The following is a 22771-nucleotide window of genomic DNA, read 5'->3' as shown; positions in this document are numbered from 1 at the left end:
GATGTATGCGCAAATATTGATATAATAACCATCATATCGAAGTAAACTTTGAATTACGCTATGGCATGTTGTGTGGTCATCCCACTACGACTCTTCGGGAAAGCATGCAAGATTATTAGGCTACAGATTAAATAAATTATGATGAACTTCACAGGATGGTGAAAGTGCAAGGTGATGAGCTTGATGCTACTTTCCAATAAATATAGAGGGTCTTATTCTGGTGACATGATCATCGATRCTTGGCTGCCATTTGACAAATAAAAATGAGTTCGCTCTTTTGTCCATAATAATAATATCATCATGTAAGCTATACGCACGCGCCTATACCAGAGTGGGCACACTCGCTATATAAAGTAAAACATTTTGTGAGAAAACCTTCAGTACAGTGGAAAATGCGATGGAAACCCATTTAACTTGTATTCTTTATTCGGTACATGGGAACTTAACTGCAAATGGTATGTCATCATGCACAACCTTTTATCTGCAACAAGACAATTTGATGGAGACATCTCTGGTGTGAAAATGTGTATATTGTTTTTGGGGAGATTTTAGAATATTGCATGAAAATCTTTCGCCAATTGGATGGAAACCTAGCTACTGTCTGTCATTCATGGTGCTAGATCTACCTCTGGTATTTGCGGGTGGGTGTATGTAGTACTGGAAGCCAGCGTCAATATTTCCTTTCTCCAATGACTCACAGGCAATGATGGCAGAGTAGTGCAAACGATGGTTACGGATAAACACAGAGTATAAAGTCAAGGAGAGGTCATTGGTGCTAACGACCAGAACATGTTGTTTCTGCTAAACAAAGTGCAGAAAATCTTTCATAACACAATACTTATGCTGCAGTCTCAAAGTGAAACTCATAGCGAAGGTCACAAAAGCACAGCATGTGTCCATAGTGAAGTTTGAACAAACTGTAGAAACCAATTTGGATTGTCTTGCAAGGCATTCCTGGAAGGACTCAAAATCATTTGAATATGCTCACTGCTTGGAAAATAAACACAAGAGGGTAAACATAGTGTCTGTCCACTGCTGAAGACTGATGTTTGCTCAGACACAATGATTATAAAGAGACATCCTGTGTTCCACAAAATGATTTTCAGTCAGAACAGATTCTTCTGAATTTTTTAAGCTCTTGTATTTATGTCATGCTACCAAATGATAACCCCACGACAAAACTGAGGATGACTGCTTGTCAACCTGGGGCAAGACATCCAAACTGACAGACTGTGTTTTTTTGTCAGTACATTATAACAAAAATGACACGCTTTGGGAAATTTTCGCAGTCTGTCCAAGTGCTCCACAAATCCAGAGGGTACACTTTCAACTTTCAAATGAAACAAAAGAACAGAGGCAGACTGTCACATTACTCTCCACTACATACGCCCGTGCCTTCAAGGGAATTTAATTTTATCCATCTTTATCCACTGGGTCAATTGTCAAAAATCTCAGAACTCAATCATTCCACAAGGACAAATTCTTGACCATTACCAATACAAGCATGTAATAATACTAATATTATTTGTCGTAATACTAATATTATTACAGTGTTGATCACAGTGTTGATTACAGTGTTGATCACCCACCAGATTGAGAGTCAATGATCATGATATGATACTGTTGTGGGTGGAAGTTTCTAGCTATAGAGATAATTACGTTTTACAGTAGGTTCCAGCACTCTGACCCGGCTCGGATTAAATCAAATGAATAATATATCCAAACATTATTATCTGCTCTCTGTAAATACACTTCCTACTCTGCCACCAGATCATAACCTAAGTTAGTCCGGTTCTAGGTGAGACAGACAGACATTCTATGGAGGCTGCTCTTCTCTGGGGTCAACATATTTGTCAACACTGGGCCATCATTCATGAGGTTGTCTTTATAAATGAGCAGCACTCAGAGTAGCAATGGGACTATCTGTTCCACCTGTGCTCTCACGGAGCTGGGAGAATAATTGACATTAGATTGAAGACATACAATTTTCCTCCAAACCATTCTATTGGTAAAATAGGCACTGCGGATGCTGTGCTCTCTCTGCCATATTGTAAAATGAATTTGAATGCAGTTGTCCCATCATTACCCCTGGTATGTCTGATCTATATCTTATATAGGGCATGCTGCTGCAGGGAATAAGTGTTTCCATGGGTTCCTGCTTTTTCTGGGACAAACAGCAATTGCTGCAATGAAAGATCCCAACGGTAGATAAATAGGCAAGCTAGAATAACTCTGAGTGGAGATATGGGATCATCTCTGGTCAAGAGCACACCTAGGCTGGAGGTCAGATGTTTTAAATGGAATAACAAGACCACCAAACTGCTGTTTAGCATAAAACATTATATATTTCAAAAGACAAATATATCTTTGACAGCAGCCTCCATGTTCAAGTTCACTATAAGTGTGTCTTTTGATATTGGTATTAAATATGCAGTTTGTTGAATTTGCCCTCCAGGGAACAGAATGGATTGAGCTGTATCTCATTACCATCTATTCTCCACTACGCTCTTAGAAAAAAGGTCTCCAAAAGGGTTTTCGGCAGTCCCCGTAGGAGAACCCTTTTGGTACGAGGGAGAATCCTTTTTGGTTCTACGTAGAATGGAAAGGGTCCTACGTGGAACCAAAAAGGGTTCTCCCTGGAACAAAAAGGGTTCTTCAAAGGGTTCTCCTAATGGGACAGCTGAAAAAACATTTTAGGTTCTAGATATAACTTTTTTCTCTAAGAGTGTAGATGAAGACTGCAAATTGGCCCTCCATCCTCTATGAACAAATAAATATCACACACACAGTTAAGGATTAACAAAACACTAAGAAACATTCCCCTGAATGAACAAAAAGTACAGAACATTCCTTCTTCTTCACAGTGGGTTGTAGTGTTAACAGCACCAAAGGTATTTTATCAGTACATCAGTTTACATCTCCACTAGTCTCTCTCTCATCCCTGGTGTCTCCTTCCTAGTAAACCTCCACATAACTCCACATRTAGCTAGTATTTTGTTGTGTTTTATCTAATGGCACCAGCTCCCTCTCCCAGGTACCCAGGGCAGTTAAATAGGAGGAGGTGGTGTGGTACTGGCCCTGTGCTGTCTCTGTGCTGCTGACCCGCTTTGCTGTCTCTAMAAAGCTGAAGCCAGGTGGCGTTCAAACATGACCCTAGAGCTAAGKTATTGTCCTGGAGCTATGCCCATAGACGTACTATTGAAGCTCAGCTAGCGACAAACCATATGGCCGCTGATCAGGAAAGGTTCGCTTCAAACATGGTCATCATGAGAGGAATTCTCTATGAAGTTCTCAAAGGTAAATTAATTGCATACCTTTGATTTTGGCTGAAAGATTGCTCAGCGCATGTAACTAACAGTGAACATTACTTCTGAGTGGATGAGTAACATAGTTACTCTCCTGGAATGGCCTATTTTGGAATTGTCCACAGTCTGACCCAAAGGTGGTTTAGCAGGGGCAGTCTAATTCCAGAGGAATTGTGAGCAGATCTCTCTCGGCGCTCCGTCCAACACTTCTAATCAAATCCCTGATGTTGTTTCAGCCAATAATCATAAGTCTGATGTAATGTTATTCATTATGACCCAGATCAGATGACAATCAGATGGTGCTGCTGGTAGTGGTGCATCAGCGGGACTGCTCAGTGCCATATGTACTGTGATAGAGCTTTACGGTGCTTCAATAGCACTGTGCTGGTTGAGTCATATGAAGGGCAGGGAGAGATTAGGAGCTGCTTTTCAACGCTATATAAATAATATACTGATATAATAACATCTGATAAAATAGAAGCATATCTCTGAAGAAATTGTGGTGCATGAAGACCCTGCTGCTTTTACTTCAGATATGGGGCATGGAGTAAGTTCTAAAAGATGCATGGTGGGGCTTTTTACTGTGGTTATACTGTATGTTCACAGAGCAGCTTGGGACTATTCCTCCTTTTAGGGTCAGATGCACAGACAGCCATGCAAAGTGTTTGTACATTATCTGAAGATATCAGCTTTAGTTTGTCTTTACTTATTTCAATATAACTGACAGAGTGGTGCTATTATAATAAAACATGCATAAGTAAATGCATGGTGGCTATTAACCCAGTTCCACTAGTGCTAGCCTAGACTTCCACTATTGCAGCATGATGATGGGTTTAATACATGGTGAGATGGAGGAGCTCGGTGTTGATTTATGTCCACTGTCCTGTCCACCCTCCCCACCACAGCACATCTAAACTTCCATCCYATTGTAACTCAGTTCACCTCCACATTGACTAGCATGATATAGTCAGCGGACCCCAAGGCCAATGTTTTGGCATACGTCTGTCTCCCTCCACCTCCCTACTTCTGTCTCCCTACTTTTCACTGCACAGACAATATTCCTATGAAAAATACCAAAACAATATATTTATTTCATATCGCACAGTGATAGTCAGTTCTTTAAGCGTGTGTATATTTGTAAATGTGTCTGTGTGTTGGTTGTGTACCGTACAGCCATATGTGTCAAGCTCTCGGGGGCTTATATTTTTCCTAGAAGTCTACACTCTTTGAAGTAATAGAAAGCTCTGGTGAAATGAATTCTGTTCTGTCACATATAAGGAAAATATTGAGAGAAAGATATGGGCCGTGAGAGCTGATCTCTCCATAGTCTTCACCACAGTGAAGCACTGGCCTTCAGCCTATTGATCTTCTCAGGCAATAACACAGTCATGGCCGATGGGGATGTGTGACTATCATTACATCCTGACCCAWCCAGGGGAGAGCTATAGAGCGACGGACGTTATTCTAATCTGACAGGCAATTCTAACAAGTGGCTCCTAATCGATAAATMATTTACACATGTTATGACTCCCTACCATATATGTAATTGATCGCCTGACTCRATCATGTGATTCAAAGACATTGGTTTAACCCTTTGTAGATGAATGGGCATTTTTTTAAGATACAAAGTCTCCACAGACAACAAAAAATCCCAAAACGTGCCATTTACAAAAGAATAACATCTAAAAACAAGCTATTATAGTTGTCACGATCGTCTATGGGTGAGAGAGAGGACCAAGGCGCAGCGTGTGCATAATACATTCTCCTTTATTTAGAGATAGGAAAAAACACGAAACGAACACTGTTAACAAACTAAACAAAAACAACAAACGACCACGAAGCTAACGACGTAGGTGCATACACAAGCAACAAACGTTCAACATAGACAATTACCCACAAAACCCCAATGCCTATGACTGCCTTAAATATGGCTCTCAATCAGAGACAATGAACCACAGCTGCCTCTAATTGAGAACCAATCTAGGCAGCCATAGACATACAAACACCTAGACAAGACACTGACCCATATACCATACAAAACCCCTAGACAATACAAAAACACATACATTCCCCATGTCACCCCATGACCTAACTAAAATAATCAAGAAAACAAAGAATACTAAGGCCAGGGTGTGACAGTACCCCCCCCCAAAGGTGCGGACTCCGGCCGCACAACCTAACATTGAAGGGGAGGGTCCGGGGTGGGCCTTATTATGGCGGCGGCTCGGGTGTGGGACGTGGCCCCCACTCCACCATAGTTAATACCCGCTTTGGTGCGCTCTGGAGCGGGCGAACCCTTGTAGCAAGTCCCGGACTGAGCCATCCCAGAGAGGGGCCACCGGATCGGATGGTAGCTCCGGACTGAGGGTAGCTCCGGACTGAGGGGTAGCTCCGGAACGGAGCTCCAGGAGCTTGAGGGGTAGCTCTGACTGAGGGCAGCTCATAACTGGAGGCGCAGCTCATGACTGGAGGGCAGGCCTCATGATGGAGCGGCAGTCATGAAGGAGGAGCAGGGTCAGGACGGGAGCCGGTGCCGACGGAGTGACGGCAGCTCATGGGCTGGGGTCGGGCTGCGCAGCTGGTTGAGGGATCTGGCTGCTCATGGGCTGGGCTGAACGGATCTGGCGGTGGCTTGCTGACGGACCTGGCTGCTAACTGGATCTGGCTGAGGATCTGGCTGGCTGACGATGGTGGCTCAGTTACGGATCTGGCTGCTCATGGCTGGCTGACGATTTGGCTGGCGATGCTGGCGCGATTCGGCGATCCTGCTACGTGGCGGCTGGCGGATCTCTGGCTGACTGGCGGATCGCTGGCTGACTGGCGCTCTGGCGGATCATGGCTGAATGCGTTCTTGGCGGAATCTGGCTGGACGGGGTCGACCTCGGACGGGATCCTGGCGTGATCCTGCGCTGACTAGGCAGGCTCTAGCGGATTCCTGGCTGAGCTGGCGGCCTCGAGCGCTGGCTGACTGGCGGGCTCTGCGGATCCTGGCTGAACGGCTCTGGCGCTGCCTCTGGCGATCCTGGCTTGGCGTCGGGATCCTGGCGGTTGCCTCTGCGGGATCTTGGCTGACTGGCGGCTCTGGCGGATCCGGCTGATGGCGCTTCTAGCGGCTCCTGACTGACCGGACGGCTCTGACGGCTCCTGACTGACGGACGGCTCAGATGGCGCTGGCAAGACGGACGCTTCAGAGGCGCTGGCAGATCGGACGGCTCAGATGGCGCTGGGCAACGGACGGCTCAGATGGCGCTGGCAGACGGATGGCTCACAGATGGCGCTGGGCCAGACGGACGGCGTGCCGGGCCAGAGAGTGCAGGCGCTGGGCAGACGGTATGGCTCAGATGGCGCTGGGCAGACGGATGGCTCTAAGATGCGCTGGCAGGATGCCAGAGCGGGACGGGATGGCTCAGATGGCGCTGGGCAGTACGGATACTCTGGCCGCTGAGGCGCACTTTAGGCCATGGTCGTGGTGCCGCACTGGTGGTACGGCTGGGGACCGCCATCTCAGGGCTAGCTGCGGGGAGCAAGCACACAAGGAACGGCACAGGATCTGAGACCGCAAGGAGGCATGGTGCGGTGGTGTAGGCCACTGGTGGTAATGGGCTGGAGACACGCACCATAGGCTAGTGCGTGGAGGAGGACAGGGCTCGAGACGCACAGGAAGCCTGGTGCGTGGTGTAGGCACTGGTGGTACGGGGTTGGGGTGGGGAGGTGGCGCCGGAAATACCGGACCGTGCAGGCGTACTGGCTCCCCTTGAGCACTGAGCCTGCCCCAACCTTACCGGATGCTCCCGTCGCCCGACCAGTGGGGAGGTGGAATAACCCGCAACCGGGCTATGTAGGCGAACCGGGGACACCATGCGTAAGGCTGGTGCCATGTAAGCCGGCCTGAGGAGACGCACTGGTGGCCAGATGCGTTGGCCGGCTTCATGACATCCGGCTCAATCCTCAATCTAGCCCTGCCATGCGGGGAGGTGGAATAACCCGCACCGGCTATGAACACGTACAGGAGACACCATGGCTCTACTGCGTAACACGTGTCTGCCCGTACTCTCGCTCTCCACGGGTAATACAGGGAGTATGCGCCGCAGGTCTCTACCTGACTTCGTCACACTCCCTTTTAGCCCCTCCATAATTTTGGGCTGACTCACAGGCTTCCTACCGGTGGCGTCTTCGTGCTGCCTCCATCTCGCCAGTATCCCTCCTCGCACTCGCCAGAGAAAATCCACCACGGGCTCCGGCACTCGCCCTGGTCGTCGCCCACCCTGTCACTAATCCAGTGTCCCATCTCTCCCATTGCATAACAATCTCGTGTGTATTGCTCCTGTTGCCGCTTGACACCTGCTTGGTCCCGTTTTGGTGGGTAATCTTGTCCACGATCGTCTATGGGTGAGAGAGAGACCAAAGGCGCAGCGTGTGCAAAATACATTCGCCTTTATTAGAGAAAGGAAAAAACAAGAAACGAACACTGATAACAAACTAAACAAAAACAACAAACGACCGTGAAGCTAACGACGAGGTGCAACACAAGACACAAACGTTCAACATAGACAATTCCCACAAAACCCCAATGCCTATGACTGCCTAAATATGGCTCTCAATCAGAGACAAGAACACACACTGCCTCTAATTGAAGAACCAATCTAGGCAGCCATAACATACAAACACCTAGACAAGACCCTGACCAATATACCATACAAACCCTAACAATACAAAAACACATACATTCCCAGGTCACCCCTGACCTAACTAAAATAATCAAGAAAACAAGAATACTAAGGCAGGCGTGACAATAGCACCTCTATAGTGAGACACCAATATGACTTCTCTCACTAGAGAAAACCCTTGAAAAGCATTTAAATAAGTGCAACTCATTTTCTACCAGCTCAGTTGATTGTATTGTTAGCATTGTCCCACCGTTAACATGACGCATCTTATTACAGACGATCCTGTCTCATAAATAGAATAAAAATAAAACAGATTTTTCGTTAAGTGGGAGACATCTGCTATGTTCCATCTTCAAACGGAATATCCATCTGTTATGCAGGTGTTTTGAGGAAGCATGAGAATGCATTAAAGAATGAGTAGCAGAGACCCATGTAAAATCCCACATTAAAGGGTTATGGAGTGAGGCTGAGAGAATAAAGAGTATCTTCTGAGATGAAGAACATACACACATACAGAACACAGTCAAAAATTCTGACACACCTACTCATTCAAGGGTTTTTCTTTACTTTTCTACATTGTAGAATAATAGTGAAGACATCAAAAATATGAAATAAAACATGGAATTATGTAGTAACCAAAAAAGTGTTAAACAAATCAAAATATATTTTTGATTTTAGATTCTTCAAAGTAGCCACCCTTTGCCTTGATGCAGCTTTGCACACTCACATTGTGAGTGAAGCTGGTGAAGCCAGGTGAAGCTGGTTGAGAGAAGAAGTTCCAACATATGCTGAGCACTTGTTGGCTCTTTTCCTTCACTCTGCGGTCCAACTCATCCCAAACCATCTCAATTGGTTTGAGGTCAGGTGATTGTGGAGGCCAGGTCATCGGATGAAGCACTCCATCACTCTCCTTCTTGGTTAAATAGCCTTACACAGCCTGGGGGTGTGTTTTGGTCATTGTCCTGTTGAAAAACAAATGATAGTCCCACTAAGAGCAAACAGGATGGGATGGCGTATCACTGCAGAATGCTGTGGTAGCCATGCTGGTTAAGTGTGCCTGGAATTCTAAATAAATCATGACAGTGTCACCAGCAAAGCACCCCCACACCATCACACTCCTCCTCTTGCTCACGGTGGGCACCACACATGCAAAGATCATCCGTTCACCTACTCCGCGTCTCACAAAGACACGGCGGTTGGAACCAAAAATCTCACATTTGGACTCATCAAACTAAAGGACAGATTTCCACCAGTCTAATGTCCATTGCTCATGTTTCTTGCCCCAAGCAAGTCTCTTCTTATTATTATTAGTGCCCTTTAGTAATGGTTTCTTTGCAGCAATTCGACCATGAAGGCCTGATTCACGCAGTCTCCTCTGAACAGTTGATGTTGAGATGTGTCTGTTACTTGAACTCTGTGAAGCATTTATTTGGCTGCAATTTCTGAGGCTAGTAACTCTAATGAACTTATCCTCTGCAGCAGTGTTAACTCTGGGTCTTCCTTTCCTGTGGCTCCTCATAGAGCCTGATGGTTTTTGCGTCTGCACTTGAATAAACTTTCAATGTTCTTGAAATGTTCTATATTGACTGACCTTAATCTCTTAAAGTAATGATGGACTGTCGTTTCTCTTTGCTTATTTGACCTGTTCTTGCCATAATATGGACTTGGTCTTTTACCATTTAGGGCTATCTTCTGTATACCTCCCCTAACTTGTCACAACACAAATGACTGGCTCAAATGCATTAAGAAGGAAAACAATTCCACAAATTAACTTTTAACAAGGCACACTTGTTAATTGAAATTMATTCCAGGTGAATACCTCATGAAGCTGGTTGAGAGAATGCCAAGAGGCAAAGGGTGGCTACTTTGAAAAATCTCAAATATAAAATATATTTAGATTTTTTTAAACACTTTTTTGGTTACTACATGATTCCATATGTGTCATTTCATTGTTTTGATGTCTTCTCTATTATTCTACAATATAGAAAATAGAAAAAATAAAGAAAACCCTCGAATGAGTACGTGTGTTCAAACTTTTGACTGGTACTGTACATGTTACTGAACAAAAATATTAACACAACAATTTCAAAGATTTTACTGTGTTACAGTTTATATGAAGAAATCAGTCAATTTAAATAAATTCATTAGGCCCTAATCTATGGATTTCATATGACTGAGAATACAGATATGCCTCTGTTGGTCACAGATACCTTAACAAAAAATGGGCATCACAATGGGCCTAAGGATCTCGTCACTGTATTTTTGTGCATTCRAATTGGCATCGATAACATGCAATWGTGTCCGTTGTCTGTAGCTCATACTATAACCCCACCACCACCATGGGACACTCTGTTCACAGCATTGACATCATCAAACCGCTCACCCACATGACGCCATAAACATGGTCTGTGGTTGTGAGGCTGGTTGGACSTACTGCCAAATTCTCTAAAATTACGTTGGAGGCGGCTTACGGTAGAGATCAACAGCTCTGGTGGACATTCCTGCAGTCAGCATGCCAATTGCACGTTTCCTCAAAACYTGAGACATCTGGGGCATTGTATTGTGTGACAAAACGGCACATTTTTACTGAGCAAGATGGCGCCGATAGAGATGGCAGCTTCTCTTCTAGTCCTTAGGAAACTGTGCAGTATTTAGTTTTTTATGTATTATTTCTTACATTGTTAGCCCAGAAAACCTTAAGTGTTATTACATACAACCAGGAAGAACTATTGGATATCAGAGAGACATCAACTTACCAGCACAACCAGCACTACGACCAGGAATACGACTTTCCCAAAGCGGATCATTTGTCTGCACCTCCCAGGGCATTTGAACTTATTCCAGAGGCCGACCCAAAAYAAMGCCACCGGAGGAGAGGGTGCCGGAGCATTCTTCTAGTGAGGCTTCGGATGCGCGCGCGCACCACCCAACCCCTTCCAAGTATATTACTCGCTAATGTCTGGTCCCTAGTTAACAAAGTCGACGAAATCAGGGCAAGAGTTGCTTTCCAAAGAGATATCCGGGATTGTAACATACTCAGTTTCACGGAAACATGGCTAGCTGGGGACATGCTGTCGGAGTGAGCACAGCCAACAGGATTTTCAGTGCATTGCACCGACAGGAATAAACATTTCTCTGGTAAGAAGAAGGGCGGGGGTGTATGTTTCATGACTAACGACTCATGGTGTAATTGTAACATCATACAGGAACTCAAGTCCTTTTGTTCACCTGACCWAGAATTCCTCACAATCAAATGCCGACCGTATTATCTCCCAAGAGAACYCTCCTCGGTTATCGTCACWGCCATGTATATCCCCCCGCAAGCGGATACCAAGACGGCCATMAAGGAACTTCACTGGACTTTATGCAAACTGGAAACCATATATCCTGAGGCTGCATTTATTGTAGCTGGGGATTTTAACAAAGCTAATCTGAGAACAAGGCTACCTAAATTCTATCAGCATATCGATTGCAGTACACGAGCGAGTAACACACTCAACCACTGCCACTCTAACTTTCCGTGATGCATACAAGGCCCTCCCCCGCCCTCCTTTTGGCAAATCTGACCATGACTCCATCTTGTTGCTCCCCTCCTATAGGCAGAAACTAAAACAGGAAGCGCCCGTGCTTAGGTTTATCCAACGCTGGTCTGACCAATCGGTTTCCAYGCTTCAAGATTGCTTCAATCACGTGGACTGGGATATGTTCCGGGTAGCCTCAGATAATAACATTGATGTATACGCTGACACAGTGAGCGAGTTTATAAGGAAGTGTGTAGGAGATGTTGTACCCACTTAAAACCTTCCCTAACCAGAAACTGTGGATTGATGGCAGCATTCGCGCAAAACCRAAAGCATGTACCACCAGATTTAATCATGGCAAGGCGACTGGAAATATGGCCAAATACAAACAGTCAAGTTATTCCCTCCGTAAGGCAATCAAACAAGCAGAGTGTCAGTATAGAGACAAAGTGGTCGCAATTCAACAGCTCAAACACGAGACATATGTGGCAGGGTCTACAGACAATCACGGATTACAAAAAGAAAACCAGCCCCTTCGCGGACATCGACGTCTTGCATCCAGACAAATTAAACAAYTTCTTTGCGTGCTTTGAGGACAATTCAGTGCCACCGAYGCGGCCCGCTACCAAAGACTGTGGGCTCTCCTTCTCCGTGGCCGWCGTGAGTAAAACATTTTAACGTGTTAACCCTCGCAAGGCTGCCGGCCCAGACGGCATCACTAGCCACGTCCTCAGAGCATGCGCAGACCAGCTGGCTAGTGTGTTTACGGACATATTCAATCAATCCCTATCCCAGTTTTCTGTCCCCACATGCTTCAAGAGGACCACCATTGTTCCTGTTCCCAAGAAAGCTAAGGTAACTGAACTAAATGACTATCGCCCCGTAGCACTCACCTCTGTCATCATGATGTGCTTTGAGAGACTAGTCAAAGACCATATCACCTCCACCCTACCTGTCACCCTAGACCCACTTCAATTTGCTTACCGCACCAATAGGTCCACAGATGACGCAATCGCCATCACACTGCACACTGCYCTATCCCATCTGGACAAGAAGAATACCTATGTAAGAATTCTGTTCATTGACTATAGCTCAGCATTCAACACCATAGTACCCTCCAAACCCATCATTAAGCTTGAGACCCTGGGTCTCAACCCCGCCCTGTGCAACTGGGTCCTGGACTTCCTGACGGGCCGCCCCCAGGTGSTGAAGGTAGGAAAAAACATCTCCACTCCGCTGATCCTCAACACTGGGGCCCCACAAGGGTGGGTTCTCAGTACCCTCCTGTACTCTGTGTTCACCCACGACTGCGTGGCCATGCACACCTCCAACTCAATCATCAAGTTTGCAGACAACACAACAGTGGTAGGCTTGATTACCAACAACGACGAGACAGCCTACAGGGAGGAGGTGAGGGCACTCAGAGTGTGGTGTCAGGAAAACAACCTCTCACTCAATGTGAGGAAACAGCAAAGGGAGCACCCACATATCCAGATCGACGGGACAGCAGTGGAGAAGGTGCATATCACCGACAAACTGAAATGGTCCATGCTCACAGACAGTGTGATGAATAAGGCGCAACAGTGCCTCCTCAATCTCAGGAGGCTGAAAAAAGGTGGCTTGTCACCGAAAACCCTCACTAACTTTTACAGGGGCACAATTGAGAGCATTCTGTTGCGCTGTATCACCGCCTGGTACGGCAACTGCACCACCCACAACCACAAGGCGCTCCAGAGGGTGGTGCGGTCTGCACAACGCATCACTGGGGGCAAACTACCTGCCCTCCAGGACACCTACAACACCCGATGTCACAGGAAGGCAAATAAGATCATCAAGGACAATAACCACCCGAGCCACTGCCTGTTCACCCCACTTCCATCCAGAAGGCGAGGTCAGTACAGGTGCATCAAATCTGGGACAGAGAGATTGAAAAACAGCTTCTATCTCAAGGCGATCAGATTGTTAAACAGCCACCACTAGCACAGAGAGGCGGCTGCCTACCTACAGACTTGATATCATTGGCCACTTTAATAAATGGAACACTAGTCACTTTATTAATGCCACTTTAAGAATGTTTACATATCTCGCATTACTCATCTCATATGTATATGATGTATACTGTATCCTTCACTATCTATTCTTTACTATCTAATGCATCTCAGCCRCTCTGTCACTGCTCATCCATATATTTTATACTTATATATTCTCATCCCATTCCTTTAATATATTGTATTAGGTTTTGTTGTGGAATTGTTAGATATGACCTGTTAGATACTGCTGCGCTGTCGGATCTAGAAGCATAAGCATTTCGCTACACTCGCAATAACATCTGATAACCATGTGTATGTGACCAATAAAATTTGATTTGGCCTTTTATTGTCCCCAGCACAAGGTGCACTTGTGTAATGGTCATGCTGTTTAATCAGCTTCTTGATATGCCACACCTGTCAGGTGGATGGATTATCTTGGCAAAGGAGAAATGCTCACTAGCAGGGATGTAAACAAATTTTTCCACAAAATTTGAGAGAAAAAAGCTTTTTGTGCGTATGGAACATTTCTGGGATATTTTTTTCAGCTAATGAAACATGGAACCAAAATGTTACACATTGCATTTRTATTTTTGTTCACTGTACATACATATCATCCATTTGGTCATTTCATCTGACAGTAAAAAGGGTGAGTAATTAATTATTGTGTTATTGTCCAATAATGTTAATGGACAAAATTTGCCCACTGATGCTAAATAGATGCAATGAATGATCTGATTTAATAAATGTGAAAATGAATATTATAGAAGTGCTGCGCATTGAAATGTCAGGCTTTGTAGCCTCTCTGGTCTAAGTCAAAKGTAATCCATGTTGGCTACTCTCCCCCTTCTTCTTCTGATGTCAACTTCAAAGAGGAAGTGACAAACAGAATCCCATTATATCTTGGCACTGGGTGTTATGAATGCTTTATGAAGGCTTCGTGGAAGTCTGACTGATATTCATTTCTGATTTTATTTTGTGTCATGCTTATAACAGACATGGTTTCCAAAAACTAAGATCACTATGATTCAGCATTGAAATACTGCAATATTATTGGGAAAAACAAAACACAAAAATCACACAGAAGGACAAATGTCCATTTGTAACTACAAAACCATTACAATGAGAGAGGTGGTTTTTGTATTTTTATAGACAAGCCCCCCCAAAGGCATCAAGCAAGCTCCAGATTTCCTAGTCTTTTTTTCTCTTTATTGAGTTACACAACCATCTGAGCAGCTAATTCTGTTTGCTGACACAGATTTGAATAGTCTGACTGATCCTTAGAGAAGTACAGTTAGAGAGAAGTTAGCCTGCCAAACRAGTGCTTCTGACACTCAGATGCATCCAATGCTGCGAGAGGTGGTCAGCAAGACTTTGGAAGCCTGCTCACTGTCTACAACCATTCTCATCTCGAATGAACCAGAGGGTCCCATTGCATGCCATTCAACAAAAACAAATGCCAAGACCTGACATTAGAATACACTCTCAGCTCCAACATGTTGAATATTAAATAAGCAAACAGATAAATATAATTATTTTCAGGTAAAAAGAAAAGCTATCCATAGCTAACTGTCTTCCATAAACATTGCAATACTGAACTGAACTGCAGGGTGCAGATATGGTAAATTACATCTAAGAAGGTTCCATGCCAAAGCAAAAACATTGTATCCTGGGGTAGCTATGTAGCACCAAACTGATGTTGGCATTGGCTCCTCTATGAACTGAAGAGAAAAATACTCACACTAGAAACGGCAATACTGTATCTAATCACAATGGAATATGCTACTGAAATGTGCTCATACCTGCATGTCAGTCATGTGACAGACCCATATTCTGTCAGATTGATCAATATAATAGAGCATCTGGAGGCATTTCCTGAAATAACTAAAACCCATCCGCTCCAATTAAAGGTCTATATCTCCCATGGCAATCAAATTAAATAGTCTGTTCCAGTAATTCATGAGAATTCATTCTACGAATCTAAGAGAGGAAAATTATTTTAACAAAATTATTTTATCACTGTCACAGCAAATGGATTTYGATACATCGTAAATCCAACAACTTGCAGCACAGGCTATAGCAAAATGATGCAACCAGATATAGGGGGGTTAAATAAAGACCAACACTGGGATACACTGCAGGCTTATCCATGTGYACCCTCATTACAGACCTATCGCTGGGATCTTACAATAGTGCCYCAAGTGAACAGCAACTAAGAGAGAAGACATAACACTGTCAAGTGCCATAAATTAACAATGTTTTACACCCAGGGCAGAGAGATGCTTCTCTGCCAGAGGAATGTGGAATTGTCATACCAGATAAATATTAACATRCAGCTTTTCAACAGAACAACAGCCACCTCTGTTGAATTGTATCCAAGGAAGGAGTAGCATTTCCTACATATGATGACCGTGACAATGTCATGCTATTGTTTAAAGCCTTTATCTCAGCTATAGACAGACATGACAAGTTTACTGTGCTTCATCGTATACATTACACATTTGTACTGTACCTATGCACCACTGTGTTTCATAAACCAGGCTGACCCTAACCTCCTCAACCCTGGAAAAAAATGTAAAATGCTATTATTGTATACAATAGTGTACATMTGTCTGCTACAGTGTGTAGATTTACAAAAAGCAGTGATATAACAGAGACCTGAATCTGTCATTTGGATTATTAGGCTATATAGAAATTACTGCAACAACCACCTATTTGAAATATCAATGGCTTCATCTAAAAATAAACTGGGGCTTGTATAGACAAACTTACTCCACACCTACACACAACAGTATTTCTATAGAATCATCTATTCTATGGTATCCTCCTAAACAACTCAAGCTCTATTCACAATCATAGTGGTGTGAAAAAGTGTTTTGTATACAAAGGAAGATATTATATCCAGAAAAAAAAGAATTAACAGTTAAACTATATATTTGTTTTATTCTCAATATTTAATCACCCCAGCTTAAAAGAAGCTGCATTGACACAACAGCTTTATAATGTTTCTATGTGAGTGGGTGTACTGTTGGGCTAGAATATTTTCTCATGAATTTTGAGCGGGGAGGGAGGGTGAAGCAGTTTTGGTAGTTGTTGAAAGAAATACATTGCCATAATTGAGTATCGTGGTACTCACACGCATGTGTGACGGAGAAGCTGTTCGAGGATTCGAGATTGTCTACATTGTAATTGAGATGGAAAGGTTTTTCCGTCACATTTTGATTGGTATTATACAGCTGGACAGCGAATCTGAAAGCGCTGTGCTCCTGCACTGTAGAGCGCATAAAGAGACCACCTATAGAAGAAAGAGAGGAGGAGATTACGAAGAATGTGACTTTTCATTGCCTAGTTGCTCTTATAATGTTTCATGGAAATACAGATGACGTCAATATCAGTCCTTATAAATCATCAGTCCAATTTTACGCATCACATAACTACCTGGATKACCCTTACTTTATCTAGAATAAACACCACGCATTTAATTATACAGAGATTAACTTGTTCATGTATTATCTACACTGCCCATTGCAGTCGTGGAAAGTTCTGTAGGAAGATACAGTACTTAAATAGGCTATGAGGAACTTTGTGCCATTTTCACACTCCACCACTCTAAAGCGGTGTTTCTCTTAGGTGGCTATTACCCTACCTGTCGTTAGTGTAGGCTATTACTGATCAATTTGACAATGAATTATGCAAATATAAAATTAAGTCAACACCACACAACACTGTCTTAATGTACATTGATCTCGTTTTATTTTCAGGCTAAAGAAAAAACATGTTAGTTATGCTATTTCAAATATAACTTACCAATATTTATCTGGTTTGGAAACGCTCCATGCGATTTCCCAAAAAGCCACAACAAAAAAAGGACAATGGCTATTACGCGTTGCCTCATTTTCTCCGGCCTCTGAATTTAACTCCTCAAACGAATCTGATATAGGAAAACCATGTACACAAGCCTATGCGCACAGAAAATCCGCCAGATGTGTAAGCAGCTCTCACTGTGTACTACCAGTGATATACTACAGGTACGTTGAGGTGCGAGCGGAACTGCAGCAGAGCGAATCTTATGCCGTTGAGAGGGGAAAAGGCAAAGACTTATCTCAAAGATGGTGGTGGAGCGAGAAGCGGATCTTATTGTGAATAAGGATCATCCAATTGGGCCAGCAGGGGGACGTTGATCAAACTTGATCTAACGTTGAATTATAACATCATCCTCCCCATCCCGCCACTGCAGACCTTGTTGGCTGGGAAGAAACCGCGCGGGCGCAGTGTAGTGTTTGTCCACATGGTGTAAAGAGAGTCAAGATACCATGGTATCATCTAACATCTGATCTACTCTACTCAAGTGGGCTAGTTGAGGGAATATCAAATTACTGGTAGACTTTAATGCATCATCTATAAACTATCCGGTGAAGATTAAATTTGTTTACATGAAAAAAATTGCGTTAGGCTAAATTATATTTCTAAATATATTATTGACACTGATATTAAATGAATGCCAGGCAAATTGGTCACCCTCTCATCGCCTGTGTAAGTGGTCTTTGGAGATATTCCTGAAGACATGCCAATGTATTTAAAACATCTACAGGCTTGGTGGGTCCCCCACGGGACGGTTGAGCTAACGTAGGCTAATGCAATTAGCATGAGGTTGTAAGTAACAAGAACATCTCCCAGGACATAGACATATCTGATATTGGCATGAAGCTTAAATTCTTGTTAATCTAACTGCACTGTCCAATTTACAGTAGCTATTACAGTGAAAGACTACCGTGCTATTGTTTGAGGAGAGTGCACAGTTATGAACTTGAAAAGTTATTAATAAACCAATTAGGCACATATGGGCAGTCGTGATACAACATTTTGAACAGAAATGCAATGGTTCATTGGATCAGTCTAAAAATGTGCACATACACTGCTTCCATCTAGTGGCCAAAATCTAAATTGCGCCTGGGCTGGAATAATACATTATGGCCTTTCTCTTGCATTTCAAAGATGATGGTACAAAAAAAAAAAAATCTTTTTTTTTTTTCTTTGTATTTTCTTTTACCAGATCTGATGTGTTATATTATCTTACATTCATTTCACATTTCCACAAACGTCAAAGTGTTTCCTTTCAAATGGTATCAAGAGTATGCATATCCTTGCTGCAATGCCTGAGCTACAGGCAGTTGGATTTGGGTATGTAATTTCAGGTGAAAATTGGAAAAAAAGGGGCGGATCCTGTTAAAATTCCCAGAACTAAACCTGTAACCCAGGCCAGGTATACTTCAAGTCCTATGAGTCAGTCAAATATGCCCCAAATTAGTTGAGTGCCACTTGAAGTTTTCATAATTCCTCCCATGATTGCAGAGTCATCTGCACTGCCTGCCTGTGGGGTATGTTTAGAGCGAATGTGATTGAGTCTGTCTAATTAATTCTGGGGTTACGGGATAATGTGAAACAGGTGCTGCTGCAGTGCCCCATCAAAGCCCAGGACTTATCAGACCCCTCTTCATCAAGTCCTACTGTGCCTCTAGTCACAGGAAGGCACCCAGAGAAAAGGGATATGATGTTCCATCCTGGGGAATGAAATCGCTCCCAGCGCTAGAGTGCTCTCGCCTCCACTAGGTTGGAAATGCTCATTAGTATTGCAGAGGAGTTGCACACTGTTGCTTGTCGACCTCAGGTGTAAACGTAACATTGTAAACGTAAATCCGGGACACTCCAATTAGTATGAAACGGTATGTTACATTTCATATGTTATGTATTCATTTGTGGATGTCCATCGTTCATTTYCTATGATATGTAAGGAATTACAATTCGTATGATACGTTACGAATGCAATTGCTGTGGCTAATGTTAGCTAGGTGGCTAACATTAGCTAGGCTAKGGGTTAGRGTTAGCGGTTAAGGTTAGGGTTGAGGTTAAGGTTATGAGTTAGGTTAAAGATTTAGGTTTAGGGGAAGAGTTAGCTAACATGCTAAGTAGTTGCAAAGTAGCTAAAAAGTAGTAAGTCTTTGCAAAGTTGCTAATATGCTAAAGTTGTCCATGATGAGATTCAAATAACGTTTGCGTTATATGCCTACCCATCCACCCCAACCAACCGACTTAGTGCAGTTATAAAGGTATTAAACCATCTTCTCTAACCACTATACACACGGTAGCATACAGCCTCTCACTATACTGTCGGGATGTGATCCTTCGAAACAATGAGAATTCACACACCAGCACATCTCTATCAAACCACTATGAATAAGATGATATAGATTACATTAGAGAAGCTCTTTGTTCAGAGAGTCAGTGTGTACAGTGGAGAGCCAAAGGCAAGTCAGCCAATCATTACGGCTTCCTGTCAGGACGAGGCCGATGCAGAATAGGTCAGACTGTATTGATCCAGATCAATCAGAGGGATTTAAATGCTTGGCAATACAACTCCGATGTTAATTTACAGTTCACTCACTGATCTAGGGCCAGAACAGTGGTGCTGTGCTGCACAACTGTTGGGTGATTCCATTCCAGGAGCAAATTGTTTTAGCTTTAGAACATCTACAGTATATTTCCTCTGTAAGACATCACAGATTTGATGAACTGCACAATTTTCCATTTAAATGGCATGTCCCTTTCGGCTCGGCTGTGGAAAATTATTCAATTTGTTCCTGTGCACTCGAAAACAAACAGACTTAATTTGATAGAGCTTGTGGCAAATCTGGCGCTTTACAGTCACTGAGGTGTGTCTGTCATCATGATGAGAGCCAACTCATCCAGAGGTAATATACAGGAACACCCTGAAATGAACCGTTTTTATACGACATCTCCCTTTGAAAAGAGAATGGTGTGGTGATGATGTTACTAGGTCTAAAACATCTCAGCAGGGAAAAGGGAAACAAGGACTCCAGGGTCAAGCTAAATAGGTTGGGAAGAGAACGGAAGGGAGATGAGCAAGAGGTGAGACGGGCAGTCAGGGAGAGATGCAGCATGACGCTAAGGCCTGTCTTTACTCACACGCTCTCTGAAGACATGGAAATGTGCTTTAGGCTTTTAAACAATGAGCAGCCAGCTGTGCATTCTTTCCACGCTAAAGTGAATTCAAGATCTGAATGTATGTACTGTTGGTGTTGATTCATTATATGCTGTTATTACTCTTATGTGCTGTTTGTATTCATTACAAATAGGTTTGGTGCAGACAATGGCTTGCTTGAGACATTTTCTTTGAATTATCCTAAGCATGCAAAGGTGTTGCAAATATCTGGCGCAGCTATCTTTTCATCATATTATAATGAGACACGCACACACAATGTGTGTGAATTCAACAAGACCCCACTGAGTGGAAATGCCAGTGGGCCATTCCAGCACCTCCTAAGGACTTTAAGTGAACATGCCATTTAGACACTGTTGACCATATGGTACAATTCATGGCACATTCTAATTTTGGCATACTCTCAATGCTAGCTGTATTTAGCTCTGTGATGACATCACACAAACAAACCATATCCCCCAGCGAAATATTTATATTTTCTTTAAATGTCAATATGTTTTATGCAATCCAAATTTACCAGCAGAAGAGACACACATTMATTTCGTCATCCATAGAGAAGTAGAAAGAACATCACCACTATGTGACAGATATCTACCATGTCTGACTGCAAACTTTACAGTGTATTTCTGCAGGCTGGAGGCCTGACTGGCTGGTGGAGACGTAATCATCAGAAGTTGATCACAAGCTGTTTCCATAGTAAGACTTTGTGTGCAAGGTAGTAATGTCTCTAGGGATACGATTCTTAAAAGTAGTGGCCACCTTTCATCAGTGAGAGCTTCTGATTTCTAACTCACATAGCCAAATCCCYGTTCCAGGATATTACATCTAATTCATATTGACTAATTCATATTGACTAAAGCTGTCAATATACTGTAGATGAAGTGAGATGTTTTTTTCCTTTGGTAATGGATTCTTAGAACACACAGAATTACACACAAGTTGTAAGCCTGAGGGAGTGGACTGGCCTATATACAGCCAGCCAGGCAAATGCAGTGTTCCACATTTGTACAATGAGCAGAGTGCAAACCGCTACAGTCAGACTCAGACCCATCTGCAATCTACAGTAATTAAATCAGTAAAAAGTAATTTTACTTCCCACTTGTTTCTCCAGCCGGTTTATTCTAAATAATTTGCCCTTTAATTTAATGGAACATGCATTGTAATGGAATGAGACTGCAGTCTAGGGGCGGACAATAATATGGTTTGCTATTTTTGTCAACTTGTTTAACTGTTTTTGAAGTAACTGTTTGATTACTCTCCCGGAAAAGCAGTTGACATATAGAAGACATGCAAATATTTCTGTCTGAATCCTCAGCTTGGAGGTGCTGCCTGTGTCAGGATGAAGGCTTGTTTATTTTACATCACATCTCCTGTTTTGCCTTCATTACTCAGAGCTAGAGCCTGTGAAATTGGATGTGGGCCGTGCCAGGCATGTGACTGTTTGCAGCGGCTCTGTCTTTCACATTCAAGTTCACATTAGGGCCAAAGCCTGCCAGAGAAACTGGCAAGTGCACGGCAAAAGTGTTCTGATGCATGAGCAGCCTAATTTTCCTCGGTCAGATAAAGCAAATTACGGTTGGCATTGGCTAATTAAAGATGAAAAATCCACAGGTAAACAATGTCTCTCTATGTAAACAGAGCACAGTGGATCTCCTGTCATACAGTTTAACTTCGGTATTAGAGATCAAGAGATGGGGTAGRAAATCAAAGTGAAGAGAACGTGACATAACCAGTGGTGTCGTCTGATGGGGGGGCGGTCCAGCAGAGCAGAATATGACCCACTTATTTGATTTTTGATATGCCACTTGTGTTTGGTTGGTTGCTAATATTGGAAAGGAAAGTCATATTAGTAGCCTACTGATGCATCTCAAAAACGCCTTAAATCCATAGACTGTACAAGGATAGGTTTACATCCGATGTATTCCATAGTTTTCCAACAAATACTGTACATTGTCATAGACGTCCTAATGTGGAGTTCATGTGTCTAGTAGTCCATTTTCCAGTTTGTTGCATGTACCCATGAGAGGAATACATTTATTTTTGTGTTCACCTGATACCTGTGTTTAACATTAACATTATGRTGTCTTTTCTCTTTTACAGTATTTGACATCAGAACAACAACAAGAGGAGACATGTCCTCTGTTTAGGGTACTGTACTGAAAGGTCAGAGGATAAAATAACATATTGAATCAGATGAAAGGCTATGGTTGGGATTCCTCTTGGTCTCTGAACT

General features: G+C 43.2%; 1 pseudogene; it reads right to left on the bottom strand.

Moving 5' to 3' along the window:
* Positions 1–17715, bottom strand: part of LOC111950536 (glutamate receptor 3-like) — a 98871-nt pseudogene extending 81156 nt beyond the window's left edge.
* Between the last annotated feature and the right edge of the window lie 5056 nt (positions 17716–22771).

Source organism: Salvelinus sp. IW2-2015, linkage group LG23, assembly GCF_002910315.2.
Source record: "Salvelinus sp. IW2-2015 linkage group LG23, ASM291031v2, whole genome shotgun sequence".
NCBI classification, from domain to species: domain Eukaryota; kingdom Metazoa; phylum Chordata; class Actinopteri; order Salmoniformes; family Salmonidae; genus Salvelinus; species Salvelinus sp. IW2-2015.
Note: the sequence above shows the minus strand (reverse complement) of the source record. Positions and strands in the feature narration are given on the sequence as shown.